This window comes from Silene latifolia, chromosome 4 (assembly GCF_048544455.1).
Source record: "Silene latifolia isolate original U9 population chromosome 4, ASM4854445v1, whole genome shotgun sequence".
Classification (NCBI taxonomy): Eukaryota; Viridiplantae; Streptophyta; class Magnoliopsida; order Caryophyllales; family Caryophyllaceae; genus Silene; species Silene latifolia.
In genome coordinates this window covers 62,292,996-62,315,310 of record NC_133529.1, presented here as the reverse complement: position 1 = coordinate 62,315,310, position 22,315 = coordinate 62,292,996, and the positions used below count along the sequence as shown (strand labels likewise).

Sequence of the window (22,315 nt, the reverse complement as noted above, 5' to 3'; positions counted from 1 at the left end):
GTCTTGGGGGATTACTTTGAGGTGGTAATTGCCCCTTTTGTCTTTGTGAGCTTGAAGATGCTAGTTGAGTCAATTGGGTTTCCAACATTTTGGTGTGAGCTAGGATGTTGTTGATGGTGATTTCCTTTGCTTGACTATCTTTTTGCATTTGAGTGAAAAACTCTTGTTGATTCTTTTGCATTTGGAGGACCGCTTTTTGAACATCAAAACCTTGGTCATTTTGTTGATTGTATGGAGTTTGATTTTGGTAACCTTGGTTTTGGTTGTAAAAGGGTCTTTAATTTTGGTTTCTCATGGGAGGTGGGGTGTATGTTGCTTGAGGGTTTTGAACATTTTGGCTTTTGTATGAGAGATTTGGGTGGAATTTGGTGTTCTCATTGTAATAGTTTGAATAAGGGGTACCACTCTTGTATGCTTGAAAAGCATTCACTTGTTCATTTGTTCCCCTACATTCACTTTGGTCATGTCCCAAAGTTCCACAATTCTCACATATCCCACTTGGGATTGATGAAGATGCCGTCATGGCATTGACATGATGCTTTGGTGATTTTGAGGCTTCTTCAAGTTTAGCCATTGCTTTCTCCAACTTCAAGTTAATGGTATCAATGTGAGCACTAAGTTGAGCACCCAATTGAGTAACGGAGTCCACTTCATGCTTTCCTCCTCTAGTAGCCTTACGAGGTCTACTATATTGTGAGTTATGGACCGCCATTTCCTTAATTTTGTTCCAAGTTTGATTGTCATCAACTTCGGTGAACATTCCATTTGATCCCATGTTGAGAATGTTTCTTGAATCTTCATAAAGACCGTTCCAAAATTGTTGTACCAAGAACCACTCGCTAAGTCCATGGTGAGGACATGAGCGACAAATTCCCTTGAATAGCTCCCAAGCTTCATACAAGGATTCTTCATCTCTTTTCTTAAAGCCCGTAATTTGAGCTCTTAGCATATTAGTCTTTTTCGGTGGATAGAACTTTTTGTAGAAAGCTAGAGCCAATTTCTTCCAAGAATCAATTCCGAGAGTAGCCTTATCAAGGCCTTGCAACCATTGTTTCGCTGTGCCAATTAGAGAAAAAGGAAATAAGACCCATCGAATTTGGTCTTGAGTTACACCGGTTTGAGAAATCGCATCACAATAGTCACAAAAAGCCTCCATATGAGAATGAGGGTCTTCACTAGGCATTCCCCCAAATTGGCTTTTTTCGACTAATTGGATAAATGCGGATTTGGCAATAAAATTTCCGGTTAGATGTTGTGGTGTGGGAGTACCATTGGGTAGGTTCTCCTCGGTGGGTACGGAATGTGATGAAAACTTAGGCATTGTGGGTTGATTTTGTGTTGGATTTTGTGTTGGGTTCTCCTCACCTTCTCTTGCAAAAGGGTTGATGAACTCAATAGTGTTTGGTTGAATAACCTCACCAATACCTCTCAAAGTTCCTCTAGCAAGTCTTCTATTTGTTGTCAAAGTCCTTTCAATTTCGTGATCAAAGGGTAACAAGTTACCTTGTGATCTTCTAGATATGCAAAATATCAAACAACTCGAAAATAATTAGAACAAACCTTGAGGAGTTTTACTTCACCAAGGCAAAGAAAGACACAACTAATAACAATACAAGAAAATCTAAATCAAGTTAACACCGTCCCCGGCAACGGTGCCATTTTTGGTCGTGATCCCTCGTGAGGGTTTAGTTTTCGGCACTTGTCGTGAGGAGCACCTAGACCAAAACACAATTTATAACTCTACCAACAACTCTTACAATTAGTAAAGAGGCAAGTAAAGGTCGGATCCCAAGGGACGGAAAATGAGATGAGATTTCTATTGCAACTAGTGGTGTCTAAGGGTGTCACAATTGGGGTTGAAGTAGAAGATCACTAAACTAAATAGCAATGAAAGTAAATAAGCAAGATGATTAAAAAGGGATGTAAACAATTGATAAAAGGCACTAGGGTGTCATGGGATCATAGGGGATTCATGGGAATTGATCATACAAACATATTCTCAAATTATAAGCAAGCAATTATTGTTGTGATGGATCGAGTTGGTTTATATCTTACAATCCTAGGAAAGTTTGGGTCCCGGAGCCGAATCGATTAGATTGTACAACACCTACAAGTCGACTTAATCTTCCCTACTCAACAACATGCATGGTCTAATGAGACTCGAGTTGGTTTATGTCTTACAAGTCCACTACTACAAATACAGGCAACTACAACGGCCCTTTAACAACGCTTATTCACGAAAATCATCAAAACACGTTGTAGAATTGATGCCGCGAATTTTACCAAACTTAATTACAACGGTTCTGTGTCGTTAACCGTTGTTATTGGTTTTAACAACGGGTCATACTTTCAAAACCGTTGTTAATATAAAAACTAATAACAACGGTTACATTTTAACCGTTGTTAATAATTTGGCGCAAAATTAGTGAAAAGTAATTAAAACGGTTTGTTTAGAACTCGTTTTTAATACGTTTTAACAACGGTTGTAGACTCAATAACCGTTGTTATTAATTTTATGAAGATCTTAAAAACAACAGATTGCTTTATTCTGCTATACGCTACAAAACACAAACAGAAGCATATACTGCTACTATATCATCCTCCATTCCTCCCTGATCGTCTCTCTGTCTTCATCTCCGTCACTGTTGTCACCGTCTTCTCTCCCTCATCGTGTTTATCAATCAGGTATATATATGTTTCTTAGCAACGCTTATAGATATAGGATTTTTTGGGTTATTATCTAATTTGTTGATAATTTAGCTTAATTGCTTTCCTGAATTTCGTTTATTTGTTTGCTTATTATTGTATTTTTTGAATTAGTTGCCTATTATTACGAATGTAGAATAATGACTCGAACTTGGATGATTGATGCAAATATGAGTGACCGCACCTACAAGGATGGTTTAGTTGAATTTTATGAATTCGTTTCGAACAATTTGAAAGGTTCTTCTAATATTGCATGTCCTTGTGAAAGATGTGGTAATATTAGCTATATGGCTTTTTCGGACGTTAAAATACACCTATAAAAGTGGAGATTTAGTCGATCCTATACACGTTGGATTTTTCATGGGGAATCATTAGAGGAAGAGAATAATTCTGAAGAAGATGATGTTGAGGTACACGAAAGGCTAACTGATGATCCTGAGTTTGCCGAGTTTTTTGAGTTGGAAGAGTTGGAAGTAGAGAAGTTGAATGTTGGGTCTATAGATAATGAAGAGAATGATGATGAGTCGATTGCTTTTGAAGATGTAGGTGATGACACTAGTAATTGGGATGACCTTAACAACATGTATGAGAAGTTGTGTGAGTCTGAAGCACCTCTGTATCCTGGTTGTAAGTTCACAAAAATGTCGGCTGTGGTGAAGTTGTATAATATCAAGGGGGCAAATGGGGTGAGTGACACGTGTTTCACTAGTTTTTTAGCCTTGATAAAGGAGTTGCTTCCTGATGGTAATGTTCTACCTGTTAAGACATATGAGGCGAAAAAACTAATAAGAGGAGTGGGCATGAAATATGAGAAAACACATGCATGTCCAAATGATTGCATATTGTATCGGAAATTATATCAAAACTTAACCAATTGCCCTAAATGTTTGTTGTGGCGTTATAAGGATAAGGAAGGGATCCCGGCTAAGGTGTTGTGGTATTTTCCATTGATACCAAGAGTCATAAGGATTTATGCGAATCCCGATGATTCAAAAATGTTAACTTGGCATGAAACAGGAAGAATAAATGATGGAAAGCTAAGACACCAAGACATGGTATGCAATGGAAATCGTTCGACGCTAAGTATCCCGAGTTCGGCAATGAACCTAGAAACTTACGTCTAGCGCTGTCCACTGATGGAATGAACCCACACGGAAACATGAGTAGCCAACATAGTACTTGGCCAGTAGTGTTGGCTATTTATAACTTACCTCCATATGTGTGCATGAAAAGAAAGTATTTGATGTTGTCGTTGTTAATTTCCGGCCCTAAACAACCTGGAAATGATATAGATGTATATTTGGAACCTCTTCTAGATGATTTGCGATTGTTGTGGGATATTGGGATAGAAGTATTTGATGCATATAAGAACGAAACTTTCAATTTGAGAGCGATGTTATTGTGTACAATAACTGACTATCCTACTTATGGCGAGCTTTCTCTCGGCACACGTTCATGGGAAAGAGGCTTGTCCATTGTGTGGGGAGGATATCGAGTCTGAATACTTGAAGTCTTCTCGTAAGTATGTGTATATGGGAAATAGGAGGTTCTTGTATCATGACCATTGTTATCGCAAGATGCAGAAAGCATTCAATGGAAGACAAGAACTTCGTCAACCTCCTAGAATTTTGAGTGGGCATGAAGTTTATCAGAAAGTAAAGCATATTGAGATAGATTATGGAAAGAAGAGCGACTCTAAATTGTCTACTCGTGGGTATAAGAAAAGATCCATATTTTTTGATAAACTTCCATATTGGCCGACTTGGAGGTCGCATTGCCTCGATTTCATGCACATTGAGAAAAATGTCTGTGATAATATTATCAATACCCTTCCGAATGTTCCTGGTAAAACAAAGGATAACGCCGCAGCTAGGGAAGATATGAAAATGATGGGTATTAGACTAGAGTTGGCACCACGAAGAGAGAGGTAATCGTACATTTTTACCGCCAGCAGCTTATACCCTTTCAAGGAAGGAGAAAAAAGAGTTTCGTGCATGCTTGAATGGAATTAAAGTGCCACATGGTTATTCGTCGAACATCAAAAGCCTAGTGTCGATGCAAGACCTAAAACTCACCGGGTTAAAGTCACATGATTGTCACACTTTGATGCAACAATTACTACCTGTGGCTATTCGTCCATTTTACCCGAAAAGGTAAGATATGCGATAACTAGATTACTCTTTTCTTCCAGTCCATATGCGAGAAAGTCATCGATCCCGATGACGCGGATTCATTGCAGGACCTCGTTGTAACCTCTCTTTGTCAGTTGGAAATGTATTTTCCACCCTCTTTCTTCACTATCATGATTCATCTGACCATTCACTTGGTTAGGGAGATTTTGTACCTTGGGCCCGTGTACTTCAGATACCAGTATCCTTTCGAAAGATTGATGAAAGTCTACAAGGACTATACATCTAATCGGTATCGTCCGAAAGGTTGTATTGCTAAACGCGCTATTTTAGACGAAGCTCTTTCATATTGTTACGCTCATCTCTCCCTGAGGAGTTGATTGGCGTTCTAAGAATCGTCATAGTGACTGGATGACCTAAAAGGTATTAGGGGCGGGTTGAAAAAATTGTGACACGTGAAATGTTGCATTTAGCACACACGTATGTGCTAAACAATGAAGATGAGGTGCAACCTTATATTCAACAACACAAAGATGAGCTCAAATACGATCACCCAAACAAGACCGAGAAGTGGATTGCGAACGAGCATACGAAGACGTTTGCAGAGTGGTTTAGGAATATTGCCTTAGAGTGTACGGATCAAACTGGTGATGACATCTCTCCTAGGTTACTGCGTCTTGGTTTAGGTCCAAATGCCAGGGTCACCTTTTACAACAGTTTTGCCATTAATGGATATACTTTTTACACCCGCGAGCAAGATGAGTTGAGAACAATGCAAAATAGTTGTGTGAGTTCTGAATTTGAGGCAATGCACTTTGCTACTTCAAAAGATAAAAAGCCTATTTGGGGAAAATGCCTCTATTATGGTGTTATTCAAGAAATATTGGTACTAGATTACATTGATTTCACAATGCCTTTGTTTCGATGTAACTGGGTTGATAACAACATCCATTGTGTCCGAAAGGATAAGATGGGATTTACGTTGGTCAATCTGGGTAAGGTTGGCAATAATAAGGATGATCCTTTCATAATGGCATCCCAAGCTAAACAAGTGTTCTATGTCACCGATCCTATGGATAATAAGTGGTCATTGTACTTTGTCTATAAGGAGTAGAAGGAGTAGTCCATCCGATAATGGTGATGATGATCAGGATGTCGTTTTTGAGGGAATGGATCACTCTACCACTGTATCTTATTTCGACGATGTTGACACTGATCATGAGGACACTGAAAGCATCTATATGTGTGATGACCATGGTGAAGGTATTTGGGTTAATGAAGAAACTATGACATCCAAGAAACGTCCCCGATCCTGAGATAGTTCATCAGGACACAGTGATATGGACGACCAACATTTTGAGTCATTTTCAGACCAATAATTTGATGGTTTAATTTATTGGTAAATCAATAATAGTCATTGTTAAATAAAAATTCCCAAATTTGCTGTAGCTTAGATATGCTTTGGTGTTGGTGTTGAAATTGTCTTGAATAATGTTGATCTTATTATTAGATGTGGATCTTTGGTGTTGAAATTGTTGAATAATGTTGCGATATATGGTGCTTCACCTGTTCATTATGATGTATTGTTACAGGTTTGGACTGTAATGGAATTACAGTAATTTAAAAAAAAAAAGAGGTTCAACAATAACAACGGTTATATTTAAATTACCCGTTGTTAATACTTTCAACAACGGTTATAGTTACATTACCCGTTGTTATTACAATCAACAACGGTTATTGTTACATTACCCGTTGTTATTACTTTCAAAAACAGGTGTAGTACCCCTACCTGTTGTCATTGATTTTTTTGACATATTTTATTTTGGCGCAAATTTGGTGAAAATATATTACAACGGGGATATTTTAACCGTTGTAATAAAGTTTTGACAACGGTTGACTTTTATTGACCCGTTGTTATTAACATATAACAACGGTTTTGCTTTGAGCACCCGTTGTCAATAGTTTGTCTTAATAAAAAACTAATTTACAAACACATACAGCATACCACACAAACACACACAACACCAGTTCAACCGTTGGTATCCTGAGTTTATTCTTCTCTCTTCCTCGCTTTCTACATTCTCGTTGCCGGCCGTCGCCCAGTTTCCGACGCCCAGATTCCGTTGCCTTCCCTTATCATCCTGCTCATTCTCTTTATCATCATCATCATCAGGTATGTTCACTTTAATTTTGTGTTTCGTCATTAGGGTTTTAAGACGATCATCTTTTTTCTTTTTCATGCATCTGTTTTTTTTTCGTCTTCTTTGTTATCTTTATCATCCCGCATCATCTACTTCACTCCTCTTATTAGGGTTTAGGATTTTATAAGCTCAATCTGTTGTTTTAAATTTTCATTCCTATTAGGGTTTAGGGTTTTAGATAATACTCTGCATTTACGTTGTTAAGTTGTTCATTTCCTATATCATTCATATTTGGGTTTTAGGATTATCATGGGTGAAAAACGGAAAAGAAGTCAAAATAATAATAAGCCTGAGGATAACAAGCCTGGTGAGAGGGGTGCTACGAAGTGCCCGAAAGTCCTTGCAGCTATAGCCGCTAAAGAGCCGATGGAAATAACATGGAGCTCGAAGGGTTTCCCTACTGGTCCAAATGCGGGTTATTTCTCCAGTTGGATTGGATGTTGCACAAGACAGTTTGTGCCTATCCATTTAGATGATGTTGGAAGTTTGAATCCAAAATTGGCGGAGTTATACTTGGCTCGTGTAAAGGAAAGATTTATTATACCCGATGAAAGCCATGATACGTATTTAATGCATAAGGCAGCGGATGTCCACAGGCAGTGGAGGTGTGACGTTGCTAGGGATTGGTTGTATGTGGACAAGGCAACGGGGAGATGCGTAAGAGCCCCGGAAAACAAGTGTCCCACCATCATCAGGAACAATGGGATCTTTTCAAAAAGATGAGAACTACGAGAAGTTTCGTGTTAAATATCCTCGCCTTTTAACGATTTACCTATCATTTTTTTAATTAATGAGTCCTTTATATAATCTTTTTATTATCTCATCTACTTGCGCTTTTATATAATTATTTGAAGGCCGTTAGCAGAAGAAATCGTGCTAACATTTCATGCAAGAAGGGGAAATGGTATGGTTCTCGAGGCGATTCTGAAAAGATAGAAGAGAACCTCGTAAGTAGCATGCATTATTCCCCTGTGAGACTTTATTTTTTTAATCACACTTGGACTTGCATTGATACACATTTACATGTATAAATGTTACCATGTTAATGTGTAGGTGGCAAAGGGAGTGACCAACTTGGATCGGCATGTAACTTATAAAGAAGGGCACACGCCTAAAGGATCCCTCGCGTGACAAATATGATGAGGAAGTGTTGGCCAACATAGTAAGCATTATTTTATTAAGACGAGTTCATTACTAACTTTATTATTTTAGTCACAAATATAATTTGAAGTTTATTTAATATATTATAGGACAACGTATTGAAAGAGGTAGAAGAAGGGAAATTCACTCCCAGTGGTCGTAATGACGTTCTTGCTAGAGCGATCGGCCGACCCGAACATCCAGGTCGTTTGAGGGGCGTCCTGTTACAGGTTGGAGTAACGAAATATTATGGGACAACTGCCCCGATAAAGAAGAAAAGGAAGACTAAGTCTGAGAAGGCTGACATGGTACCATTTATTCTATTATTTTCATTTAAGTTCAATTCACATGTTATTGTTGGGATAAAATTGCTGACACATTACATTCTTGGCACGCACTTGATTAATGGCATCCGTACTACTAAAGTTGAATGCTGGAGGCAAGCTTTCCGAAGAAGAAGTGAAGATGATGGAGGATGTCATTTATAAAGGGGGTAATAAGGTACAACAGATTGGTCAAGAGGCCGCTACTACCTTGGCAATACATGAGAAGGAAGTATCGGTCAACGAGATTCAGAAAGATCAGGTACCTAATGCTTCTGAAGTTGTAACAACTAAAGCCGATCAGGTACCACCTAATACTTCCTTATTTTTCTTTTCTTTTTTTTGGGGTAAGATCAGGGGGTGTGTTCCCTGCCAACTCTAATGCTATAACTTCTGACATCGTGCCATTGGTTAATTTTATTAGGTAAATAATGGGTCTGAAAAGGAGATGCAACTTGAGAAGACGGCTGATGGAAAACAGCATACATCCCCTTTAAGTCAGTTCCCTGTTTTCAGTAAGGTATGCATACATGAAGTGTTTAATTAGTTAAATTTATATGAATTCTATTAAATTTTGGGATATAATAATGTATGTGTATATTCTTCAGGCCGTAAACAAGAGGGTAGTAGTTATTCTTGCTGACCCTAAACTCGAAAATCCAAATGTGCGTGTTGGCCGGGGTCTTGTAGAAATGCACACCAAATCAGCCGCGGTAACTGTAGTAATTCATGGCGAAAAACTTTTGCCGAATCATAGAAAAGTAGAGATAACTACCGTCTTTCCAGGCCATGAAAACTTTCAACTGCCTGTCCCAATTCGTGACGACATTACCATTCTGGGAGATGCGGTTGGGAGTTTCATCCAATGGCCTGAAACTCACATCTACTTGGCTCGGTCGTCTCCGCCTCAAAGCACCTCAAAGCAAGTTGGGGTTAGAAGAAATACCTTTATATATATGTTACATTTTTAATTGTTGAATGTTTTTATATGTTAAATTTATATGTTATTTTTTTTTGTAGGGAACAAAAAAGCCGGCTTTGGCGGATAAACCTAATGTCCGGGGACTTGATGAGGTATTTAATTAACTTCTCCATTTTTATGAAAACCTCCCTTTAATTTTTTTTGTTTCTGTATTTCTAAAAAGCATGGAAATTTTTTGTATGTGTAGGGAATAGAAAATCCGGCTAAGGCGGATAAGCCTAAGTCCCCGGACATGCCAACTACCTCGTCCAGACAACAACTTGATGAGGTATTTAATTAACTTCTCCATTTTAATGAAAACCTCCCTTTAATTTTTTTTGTTTCTGTATTTCTAAAAAGCATGGAAATTTTTTGTATGTAGGGAATGAAAAGCCGCTAAGGCGGATAAGCCTAAGTCCCCTGGACATGCCAACTACCTCGTCGGGACAACAACTTGATGAGGTATTTAATTAACTTCTCCATTTTTTTAAAAACCTCGCTCCCTTATATTTTGTCTGTATTTCTAAAAAGCATGCATGGTAATTTTGTGTAGGGGACAAAAAAGACTGATAAGCCTAAGTCCCCAGTAGTCATACCTGCTACTACTACCTCATCATTGAAAGAGCAGGTTGACGAGGTATTTAGTTAAGTACGCTTTTATTTTTATTACTCCAACTAGGATATGTTACCTTTGGATTTTTTATTATTTTAATTATCTACATGTGTAGGCTGGTGGTAGTAGCACAAAATCAAAGAATCATTATTTCCCCGACCTGAAAGAATTTGGAGTTTAAACTCCACACAATATACTGGGAAGGATTACATGCAAAAAGTAAGAACGGTGACGATGAGGAAACTGCATGAGGAGGCTTGCCGTCGCATAGCAACCGAGCAATTGATAATTATTCCGCTCGAGGAGGATTTTCTAGGGGTTGAGCGCGAAGCACTTATGTCATGGGATATGCTAGCCATTTGGGCTGGCCTAGACCAGATTGATGTCCAACACCTATTTGTTTGGATGAAGTAAGTTTCTTAATAAATAATTTCATATTCTAATATTCTGACTACTAGATAGTGTTTTAATTAAATACCGGAATTAATACCGTAATAATGTAGGATATTGAAATTGAGAGTGATCCCCGAGAAGAACATTCCAGTTGATCAATACGGATTCTTGTGCCCCTATGTTTTATCTTTATTTATTCCGGAATTCTCGTTCGAAAATCGGGTAGATTATATTGCTCAAAGAATTGGCGACAACCAAGAAGTTGATTTTTGGCGCTTATAATGAAAAAGGGTAATAAACAAATTAATATTACGTTTCCCCCTACAATTGCATTTTCATAACTAATATATGTACTTGTTAATAATGATGATGTCTCTTGATGTAGGACTCATTGGGTGCTAGCAGCCATCATGCCGACAAAGAAGAAAGTTTTTTGGTTGGACTCTTTACATAATCAACCAAGCGAGACTTTTAAGCGCTTGATTAATAAGTAAGTTTATAATACTGATTTATTTATAATAACATTAAGTTTCAATTTTTATTTATAGAAAAAAGCTCATTTTTGCCCCTAAAAAAATGAGTGTCTGCCTCCTTTTTTTTAAAAAAAAAAGGCCTTTGAGAAGAGAAGAGCTAACGAGCAGAATCAACCCACGAAAGATTCTGATGATGGCCCTGATTTTATTATGATAACAGGGGTACGTGCTCAAATACAATACATTAAGTGCAAAAATCTGTGTTTAATACTAATACAATACCTAAAGTTCAAGATTCTGATGTGAGCCTTCTCTCGTCTCTGTTTGTTTTATGTAATAATAGGCCCTCGCCAAAGGATAGCATACAATGTGGATACTACGTTTGTCGGTTCATGTTGGAGATTATTAGGCGAAGATATATCCTTATTCCAGAAAAGGTTAGTAATTTAATAATGTGTTTATTACTTTTTTAAATTAGAGCGATGTTGTCTTGCTTGTCGCTATACCATGATGTTGCTATGCACGATTTGATGTTGTTACAATAATGTCTTGTCTTTAATTTGTTTTTTCCGCAGAATGTAATCAACCCGTCACGAGATATTCAGCAGTACTCAAGTGTAGATATAGACGAGGTAAGGGACATGTTGGGCAAATACGTCTTAGAAAATAGAAATGCATGATACTCAGAGTTTAGATCAGCTTATTAGTAAATTTTTTGTTGAAGGGAATTCTGATTAGTTCATGTAAATTTAACTCCTTGTAAGTATATATATATATATATATATATATGATGCTGCTGTTGTGGTTGAATTGAATCTATTGAGTTCTGATGAACCCAGCTGTGATTTATCTTTGGTCTTTGGTATATGGTGCTGCTGATATATGCAGGTTTTTGAATGGCATGAAACAAATTTAATTTTTAAAAACATTAGGAGTTCGTAATAAAAACGGTTACTAAAAAAAAACCGTTGTGAAGACCTTTCACAACGGTTACTAAAAAAAAACCGTTGTGAATACCTTTCACAAATACCGCGCATAATATTCAACAACAGGTTTTAAACGAAGAACCGTTGTTAAAAGTCTTCACAATTTTGATGGGAAAGTTACAACAACGGGTTTTAAACTAAGAACCGTTGTTACTACAATTGTCAACAATGGGTATGTAGCATATACCCGTTGTTACTACAAATTTCAATTTTGGAGGGAAAGTTACAACAACGGTTATACATATGACAACCGTTGTTATATTATTCCCACCAAATTTTTGAAACACTTTCCACAACGGCTTACACGCAACAACAACGGCTTTTAACCGTGGTTAATACTTTAGACAACGGTTGAAGTAAATAACCTAACCGTTGTAAATACCTTTTACAACGGCCGCTTTAACAACGTCCGCTTTTTGTTTTTACAACGGTTTTTACCCGTTGTTATAGCCTGTATCTGTAGTAGTGGTCTCATTGAAAAGATAGGTGATGGGTAAAAAATGCAAGGATTCATAGGCTCGCATTTCATCAAACATAACATGTGCATGAGTTGAGAATCACAACAAGCAAGCAAATAAACTATGAAAACATATTAAATTAAGCATGAATCATTCCCCATGTTGGTTTCCCCTAATTACCCATTAACCCTAGCTAAGGAAACTACTCACTCATTATCATGTTGAGCATGCTAGAAAGGTTGTCAATCATACCAACAAAGTGAAACATGATGAATAAATGAAGATAATTAACAATAATTAAAAAGGGATTAAGAGAATACCTACTAATGATTCCAATAATAAAAGCAAAGAATAATAGAAGTACTTGATGATTGATTGGAAGGTTGTCAATCTCCCAATAATAACCCAAATAATCTTCAATTACCCAAAATAAAGGATGAACAAGAGAGAGATTAAGGAAATAAAACTTGTATTAAGACTTGATTAATTGTTGATTACAAGATTAAAGAGAGATTTGATTGATATTAACTACACTAAATATTGCTAAGAAGAACATGCTCTTCTAATTAGACTAATGGGGTATTTATAGTGGGGATTAGGTGCATGAATTAGGGTTAACTAAGGGCTTAAATGACGATTAAGTCCCTTGTTGAGGAATCACCGGTCTCTAGGGAGACTCCGGTCTCTAGAAAAAGATGCGCATCCTTCCTTGAAGTTTGTAGAAGACGAAAGTATTGTCTGGGAATCCGAGCGTTTTTGGCACGGGACGGGCGGATTTGGGCGTTTCTGGACGGGCGTCCAGAGGGGGAAGACGGGCGTCTTGTGGAGGTTTTGCCCGGGCGTCTTGTGGAGGAAGACGCTCGGATTGTGGGTGAGGGACGGGCGTCTTCAGGGCAATCCGCACGGATTGTCAAACAGTTTCATTCCTTCTTCTTTTCTTCCTTTTTCTTCATAAAATCCTTGAGGATTTCCTCGGGGATGCAAGGATCTTTTCTCATCATTGCCCATCTACTATAGTATGTACAAAGGCCTTCTAATCTTGTCTCTCCTTGATGCTTGGTCATTGAATTCAATCAATTTAGCCTCATTTTGCCATGAAAATGCAAGGTTTGCACTCCTTTCCTACCAAGGACACAAAACCTCAAAGAATATGCAAAACAAAGAACTAAAGTTAATAAATGACCCAAATATGCACTAAAAAGCATGGGAACAAGGCTAATTCGGGGACTAAATATGCTCTAATTATGGTCACATCACTTTTGTCATAAAAGATTGGACAAAATTTGAGCAAAGTCACTCCCTCACTCCACCCTCTTCTACCCGTCCAACTCCCTCCTTTTATGCCAACATTTGCTCAACTTTTCCACTTACTTGAGTTCAGTTTTGCATGTGAGGAAATTGAGTTGGCTTACCTCTCTAAAATAAATATCATCTCTTACTAAGATTGTTAGTATACAAAATATATTATTACTAAGATTGTTAATAATATTCACATATTATCAAGGGTTAAGTTTTACAAATATCTAGTTAATATTTGTAAGATTATTTGGGTGATTTGCTCTTGGGTGCAACTTGAAGGAGACTTTCTTTTTGAAAGTTTTTCAAGGAGGATCATCCATTTCTTTTTAGCTCAAGAACAAACTAGATAGGTGATCTATTTTGTGCCCATATTACCATAAAAATCTATGTAAGGAAATTCTTTTTCCTTAACTTTCATTTTTATGCTTTTATATTTGCATGCATGTTGCATAGATCACCAAAATGATAAATTATGAGATAATTTATTTTTTATTAGAGAGTCTAATATGGATCTATGATCTTTCAGTATGAACTATTTATGATTGAGTTAGTGAACTGCCATGGTGAACCGAATTCCTGACATATCTCTCTTTATCTGATCACATATCTTGCTTTTTCTTGCCTTACTGCTTTTTCCTTTGTTTCTCTTGCGTTAAACCTTTATTAGTGTAGAAATCATTTTAAAAACCTCCATTTGTTACTAGACAGACGTAATTAGCAGATAGATACATTAACCTCCCTGTGGAGATCGACCCTACTTCCGCTAACTTCTGTTAGTTGTCCTAGGTAATTATTTTTGGTACTGAAACGACGGTATCAATTGCCATTGCCAATATCGCCTTCCATTGGTGATGTTAAGGAGAGGATTTGGGATGGTGGGATGACCAAGTGACGGGTTGGGGGGATGTGAAGTAGGGAGGATGCCGGGATCATGATGGTGAATTGTAGTTGGAACCAAAGGGCAACTCGTTTTTTTATGAATATTATGAGACACTTTGCATGATAACGAATTCTTTTTCAGAGATTCTTTGCTATAGGAAGAGATATTAACTGATTTATAAGGAATAGAATTTGGAGTAATATTAGGATTATTATTAGGAATAAAAGAAGAGGACTCAATCTTGCGATTAACCAATGATGACGAATTTTGTGGGATTTGCGGAGATATGGATTTTGAGGGAATAACAGGCTAAATTGTAACACCCCCATTTATTTAAGGGCCTGAACTAGGACTCCTCAGATAAATGACGGTGTTACCATCTCGGAAACCTGAGGCAGTAGTTAACAAAGGAAAGAAACACAGTACTTTATTAAAATGTTTATAGTGAGATTACAACTGGAATTAAACAAAGCCTCTGTTTCTCTCTTACCACCACCGCAACCAACAACTACCCACTGCCCAAACAACCACCATTCGACTCGCCATTAAGCAGCGCACCCAGACACAGTGGCACCACCATTTCGACCTCCCCCAAGTCCACGGTGGCGCCACCCCAAAACTACCCATCTAAACCCGTCTGAAAACCGTGTATAAACCCGTTGCTACCCCCCCTGTCGCTGCCGCCTTTCACGGCCACTACCACCTCCTAAAACCACCCTAACCACCACCACTACATTCGTCACATACCACCCATTTCCCCTACCCCGTCAACAACCACCATAAACGCCCCTATCAGACACGAAACAACCACCCAAAACCACGACATAAACAATAAAAACAGAGAAGGGTTGCTCTTACCTTTTCCTGCCGCCATAACAGCCACCACGGTCGTCTATGGTCGTCGCCAATCACCCCTAGCTCTTCCTTGCTGTGCCGTCAACCACCCACGGCCACTCTATCTCTCTCTCTATGCGGATTCGTGATGATTGGTGTTGATGAAGGAGGGAGGCGGGTTGAGGGAGTGAGAAATGAGGGAGGCGGGTTAAGGGGTAGGGTTTGTAGGTTTAGGGTATACTATTAGGGTTAGGGTTTAGGGTTAAGGGTAATTGGGCTGGACATGTTATTGGGCCAGCTCACAATTCGTATTTCTTATAAACCCGTCTCAATTAACTCACGATAGCTTAACGTAATTACCGACTAACATTTAACCCGACATAATTAGTAATATAAATTGTATAATAATTAATATATAATAATATCCATTTAATTTATTATATAAAAATACGGGGTATTACAGTCTTCCCCCCTTAAAATGAACTTCGTCCCGAAGTTCGCTCCCGTACCCAAATCTCAGAAGGGTATTGCATATCGTATTCACGGACGTCACGCATTTCTAACACGGTTAACACCCACTTTTGACACATCAATTAAACATGACAAATACGGAATGTTACATTCCGCCCTCCTAAAAATAAACTTCGTCCCGAAGTTTAACTCATCATTACTTAACCAACTAATTATAACTAATAACTACCTGAGAACACAAATGTATAACAACTAAATATTCATCTGAGAACACCGTCATCTTCCATCTAAATTCCGATCTCAACTCGAGTAACTCAATAATCATGGTCTCACTGGACCGCAAACGTAACTCGGCACAAAGGCCCCACAACTCATAACTCCATACCAGTAGTTTAACTACACTCTTCTTTTACGCCTCAACCAACTAACAGAAGTAGGAACACACATATAAAACTCATTTGTATAGGTACCCCACAACTAAACATGAACTCGGTCAACTATAACCTACGAACGAGTGCAAATTAAGCATCAAGATTTTACAATCCTACCCAACTAGAAACATGGTTACGTCCTCGTAACCTTCATTATTATAACCAAAGTTCTCAACTACTGCTAACAACTGAAAGAGGATAAAAGATTCACAACTCACGCTCAAGTTAACTAATCCCTACCAAAGACAATCCACATACAAGCTCTCTCAAGGAAGCTACCGTTACCAGTAAAATCATTATTAATTATTCCTTTGACCAATCATTGTAATCTCATACCTTAGAAACATAGGGGATTAATCATCCTAAGAAAGGAATTAGGCTCAAAACTTAATAAATCGATTTATGAAAATTTATAACCTAATAGGTTCAGTCTGACTTTTCTTTACTTAATTGTACGGATTTAGGTTAAGAAACAGAATCAATAAAATGAAGACAACCAGTTTCGCAGTACTTATCATCCTAGAAATATTTTTAATCCTCATAACAAAGGGTTTAGGATTTATTCACGTATGACGAATGCACCTGGATTGGTCAATTTTTACAAACTTATTGGTCGAGTCAAACAAGCGAGTAAACAGCGATATTGGGAAGTTAACATACAAGACTATCATACATAAAATTTCGTTCTTGGTATTAAATATATTTAAACTGCACCCAACACAATGACATAAAAGATTAATGTATTTAACTACGCTAATATTAACATACCATGTTGACACACAACTCACTTAAATCACCACATTACATTTCCCGTCTTGACATTCGTAATTAATCACAACCCACCAATTTGCTATATGAACGAACAACATGACTAAATTAACTCACTACTTATGACTCCGTTCTAGTTTCATTCCTCCAGACTTAGCAATTATCAGGACCCATACAACCAGACACTGGCTGGACATCTCATTCCGAATTTATACTCTCACGACAAAATTTTACTTCATTTTCAAAACTTTTACTTTCATACAGGACGGTGAATAGTTTTCTCGACATAATCTTATAACAGAGTCGTCCAGAGAATCCATTTACAGCTTACTACGAAACTCAAAATCAGATAACCTTAATTCAATTCCTTCAACAAAACGAGCTTAGGTGTCGACTCATATATCGTAATTTACAGGTTAATCTTATTCATTTCAGTCCTATCTTTATTAATAACGACTATTACCTCAATCATCAGGATTTTAGTTGCACTTCTTTATTCAGTTATATTCACGGCTCAATTAAACGTAACTATAACTACTATCATTTAAACCAACGCATATCATGTGAATCATCAAAGGGTTATCCCATTGTAATTGCTAATATAATTATCATAAACAATCTTTATTAAAATATAATTGATAGTAACGACTCGAGAATATAGATATGTCAAATGTCGTGCTGAAATTGCAAAAATCATTTTAGCATTTTATGACAATATAATAACAAACATATTCAATAATGAATAACAACACGGTTTATTATCATGTTATAGGTTTTAGGTTCAATTGAAATAACTTAATGTAATGAAAGTAATAAGTATAACTTTAGGCACACAACTCACATGAAAGTCTTTAAAACTCAGATGACATCCTATATGGGTGGACATTTAGACACGATCATTACTACCATCCATGTGTAAACATTTAAACATAATTATTATAATTATTCATGCGAGTATATTAGAACAATCAAATTAACTTTTAACGCCATCAACTTACCAAGATATGACAATATAGTTTTATATTTATATATATCCGACCATTATGCAAATATTATGAACACACCAGAGATATTACAACATGTCAAATGTATATAAAATATGCAAACAACTGGACTCTTCTAAACTTTCACCCTCGATTAAAATCAAATTAAGCTATCCAATTTACTCATACTATCATGCCAACAATGTTATCAACTAAGTTTTAATTTTATCACTTGTTAAGATACATAACTACTGAACATGCGTGCTACTATCGTCATATAAAACATTAAAAATTCACATTACTAAGGCTCATGAATTAATCAAACAACTGTATGAAAACTCAACCTAGAACACACATTTTACAAGTCATGATTCACGTGGTAACTTTCAAAGATCACGAATAAATAACCGTTCGATTAAAACTTGATTCATATTATTTTTATAAAACACAGAGAGTTAAAAACACAGGGGAAAAAGAATTAGGTCTAAAGCATAAGAATTCCATTTTTAAAGAATTTTGCAACTCAGTTGGTCCAAACAAACATGTGACAGCAATTGGTCCAAAACTTGGGTCAGTTTGCAAAACTTTTTATTTAATATTGAGACATCAAGATTTTTCGTGGCTTATCAATTTGAAAACATATGCGAATTTTATGATCGATGGAGTTGGAATTATGCAAAAATTATTAATACAATTTAATGAGGATTTTTACAAAATCGTTGGTCAGACATCACTGCACAGGAACTTCCTAACCACAGTTCACTAAAGTATTTATTACTCCTAATCCGTATATCATATAAGCATGAAACCAACGTCAAACGAACACTAACTCACGGGGCTATCTCTCGTAAAATTTTCATCCATAAGCAATAAACAGAAAAGAAATGGCAGTAAGGTCAATTAAAGAGTAAAATCAAACAAAACGAGTTTCAGCACTATGTCATTCATTTCCTATGTTCCAAACTCTTACGACCATTCTATCGGTACTAACTCATCCTAACTTAAATCTCACACTGTACTTACGTAACCATCTATCCCATAGAATCCCTTCGCATCTCGATCTACTCCTTACATCTAAATCACGATTGCTACGACGAAAACATGTAATTCAATAGTGTTTCTAATTACTATCACAATACTATACTAGCATGGCTTCGGGATCACATAACCGCATATTACTGAGTCATAGTAGTACTATCAACACATCATTCATACAAAATACTTACCGTAGCGTTGTCCTGCATAATGGTTAGAATATATGGGCCTCAAAGTATACATCAACTCGATTATGCAATAATCAATGTATCAATCAGTTAACACTTAGGCAACGATATAGGAATTTCATGCGCAACCTCAAGCAACTCTTCTACCCTTTCTCTCATATACACTTAGGGTTTCCGGGTCAAACTGAGAGGGCCGCTGGTTCGGTGTGAGGGGGCCCCTAACTCATACCTTACCTTAGTGTGCTCCTAACAGTTCTATCCCGGGGTTCATTTTATTTAGACTCTTCCTATGTTCATTGGGCTCATTGGTTTAGGCCTGAGGATCGTTCGCTCTGATACCACTTTGTAACACCCCCATTTATTTAAGGGCCTGAACTAGGACTCCTCAGATAAATGACGGTGTTACCATCTCGGAAACCCGAGGCAGTAGTTAACAAAGGAAAGAAACACAGTACTTTATTAAAATGTTTATAGTGAGATTACAACTGGAATTAAACAAAGCCTCTGTTTCTCTCTTACCACCACCGCAACCAACAACTACCCACTGCCCAAACAACCACCATTCGACTCGCCATTAAGCAGCGCACCCAGACACAGTGGCACCACCGTTTCGACCTCCCCCAAGTCCACGGTGGCGCCACCCCAAAACTACCCATCTAAACCCGTCTGAAAACCGTGTATAAACCCGTTGCTACCCCCACTCGCGCCGCCTTTCACGGCCACTACCACCTCCTAAAACCACCCTAACCACCACCACTACATTCGTCACATACCACCCATTTCCCCTACCCCGTCAACAACCACCATAAACGCCCCTATCAGACACGAAACAACCACCCAAAACCCCGACATAAACAATGAAAACAGAGAAGGGTTGCTCTTACCTTTTCCTGCCGCCATAACAGCCACCACGGTTGTCTATGGTCGTCGCCAATCACCCCTAGCTCTTCCTTGCTGTGCCGTCAACCACCCACGGCCACTCTCTCTCTCTCTCTATGCGGATTCGTGATGATTGGTGTTGATGAAGGAGGGAGGCGGGTTGAGGGAGTGAGAAATGAGGGAGGCGGGTTAAGGGGTAGGGTTTGTAGGTTTAGGGTATACTATTAGGGTTAGGGTTTAGGGTTAAGGGTAATTGGGCTGGACATGTTATTGGGCCAGCTCAAATGGGTCAGCTCACAATTCGTATTTCTTATAAACCCGTCTCAATTAACTCACGATAGCTTAACGTAATTATCGACTAACATTTAACCCGACATAATTAGTAATATAAATTGTATAATAATTAATATATAATAATATCCATTTAATTTATTATATAAAAATACGGGGTATTACATAAATATTCTGAACCTTCGAAATAGGAGAGTTATCTCTCAAGGAATTATCAATATTATTTCTTTCCAAAACTATTATAGGGATTAAAATATTGCTTGTGATTGAATTTTCCAAATTGAGGGAAATATTGTTTAAAGATTTTGGACTCTCCTCCACTTCTACCTCCATATCCATCGACCTCACCAGATTCACATCCGGGTTGGGCCCAAGCAGACTCTCGTCCACTACATTCACATCACCCGTTAGTGTATCAACTCGACCTATACCATCCTCTTCGACATCCAGTGCCTCGAACCTTGAACCCGAATTCCGACTAGGATTTTTGAGAATTTGAACTGGTTGTTCTTGAGCTGGCTGAGCACGATCAATCAATTCCTTCTCCTTTTCAATACGACCTCCTTTGCGGCGGGTCGGTTTCCTAACATGCATCCATGAACCATAAGCTTCATTAACCTTCGCATTATTTCCCACTCTCTCCTCAGTAGACCCCTTAGCATTCTGCTCCTCATGAGGTCCATGACCCCCTTTGCTTATCCCATCGTCCATAATACTTCCGAAAACAGGACATTTGGTGTCATTGTGGCCAAGCCTTCCAGATTTATAACAAATTTGTCTAAGACCTTCATATTGAATAATCCAGACTTTTCCATTCTCTCAAAAACGTGATAAAAGCGGCTTCGTAAGATTAATCTCAACGCTCATTCTAATAAACTGGCCCCTCTCTGCCAAAGCAGTAGGCTTGTCGATTCGAATAACCTTACCCACCATACCGCCATACTTCCGTAGAATCTCCTCTTGGTAGTACTCGACGGATAAGTTAGGGATTCGAATCCAAGTAGTAAGAACGCGCATCGGTTCATCAGTGCCAATGAAATTCGGGATCCATTTTCTAATAGTGAGATAATGGTCCCCAATCATCCATGGCCCTTGGGCGAGAAGAAACTCATAATCATCCCTATTTGTGAATCTGACCACATAATAAGAATAACCTACATCCGTAATGTAACACCCCCATACTCCAAGTGCCTTACCAGGACCACTTAAGGCGTGGAAGTGCTACCCTCTCGGTTACCCGAGGCAATGATAATCAAAAGACAATTAGGAAACATACTTAAATAGTAATAACGTTTAAAGTGATACATGCCAAACTCCAAAACTGATAAAAGGAAATACAAGGTTCTCAAAACTGTCTACTATCAAAACTATAAAATGTTCGACACAGCGGAAGACTTCTAAACTGCAACGTGGTGACTCATCCCACCTATCCCATACGCATCGTCTCATAACTACTCAATAACTGCTCACCACCCCCGAATGGATCACCAAAGTTTTCAAAACATTTAAACGGGGTCAGTACTAATTACACAAAATCAACAGCTACAATAAAACGATAATACATACAACTCAATTCCAACATCTCAGTCACCACAACTCCACCCCATCTCCACATATCTGACTACACACTGAAGTGTGTAGTCCTGCCAGAGTAACCGTCGCAACAATTACTCCTCACCGCCAGTGGGGGACCGCAGCCATTCCCACCTAAGTCCCGCTCATCTTATCTGAGCGATAAACCCATATCCATTAATGTGCACATCCTTTTTGTGGCGGGTTCCATAGAAGCCGAATCAAGGGCGTGAAGCCACTCCCGCAAGTGACTCCACTCAGCCAGGGACGCACCCCGAAGATCATAGACAGTTATACGATA

General features: G+C 38.0%; 1 non-coding gene across 1 annotated transcript; it reads left to right on the top strand.

Moving 5' to 3' along the window:
• The first annotated feature begins 842 nt into the window (after window positions 1–842).
• On the top strand, window positions 843–949 carry LOC141654406 (small nucleolar RNA R71). The gene has a single exon (XR_012547967.1). It is a non-coding gene; the product is annotated as a small nucleolar RNA R71 (small nucleolar RNA).
• Window positions 950–22,315: the final 21,366 nt, after the last annotated feature.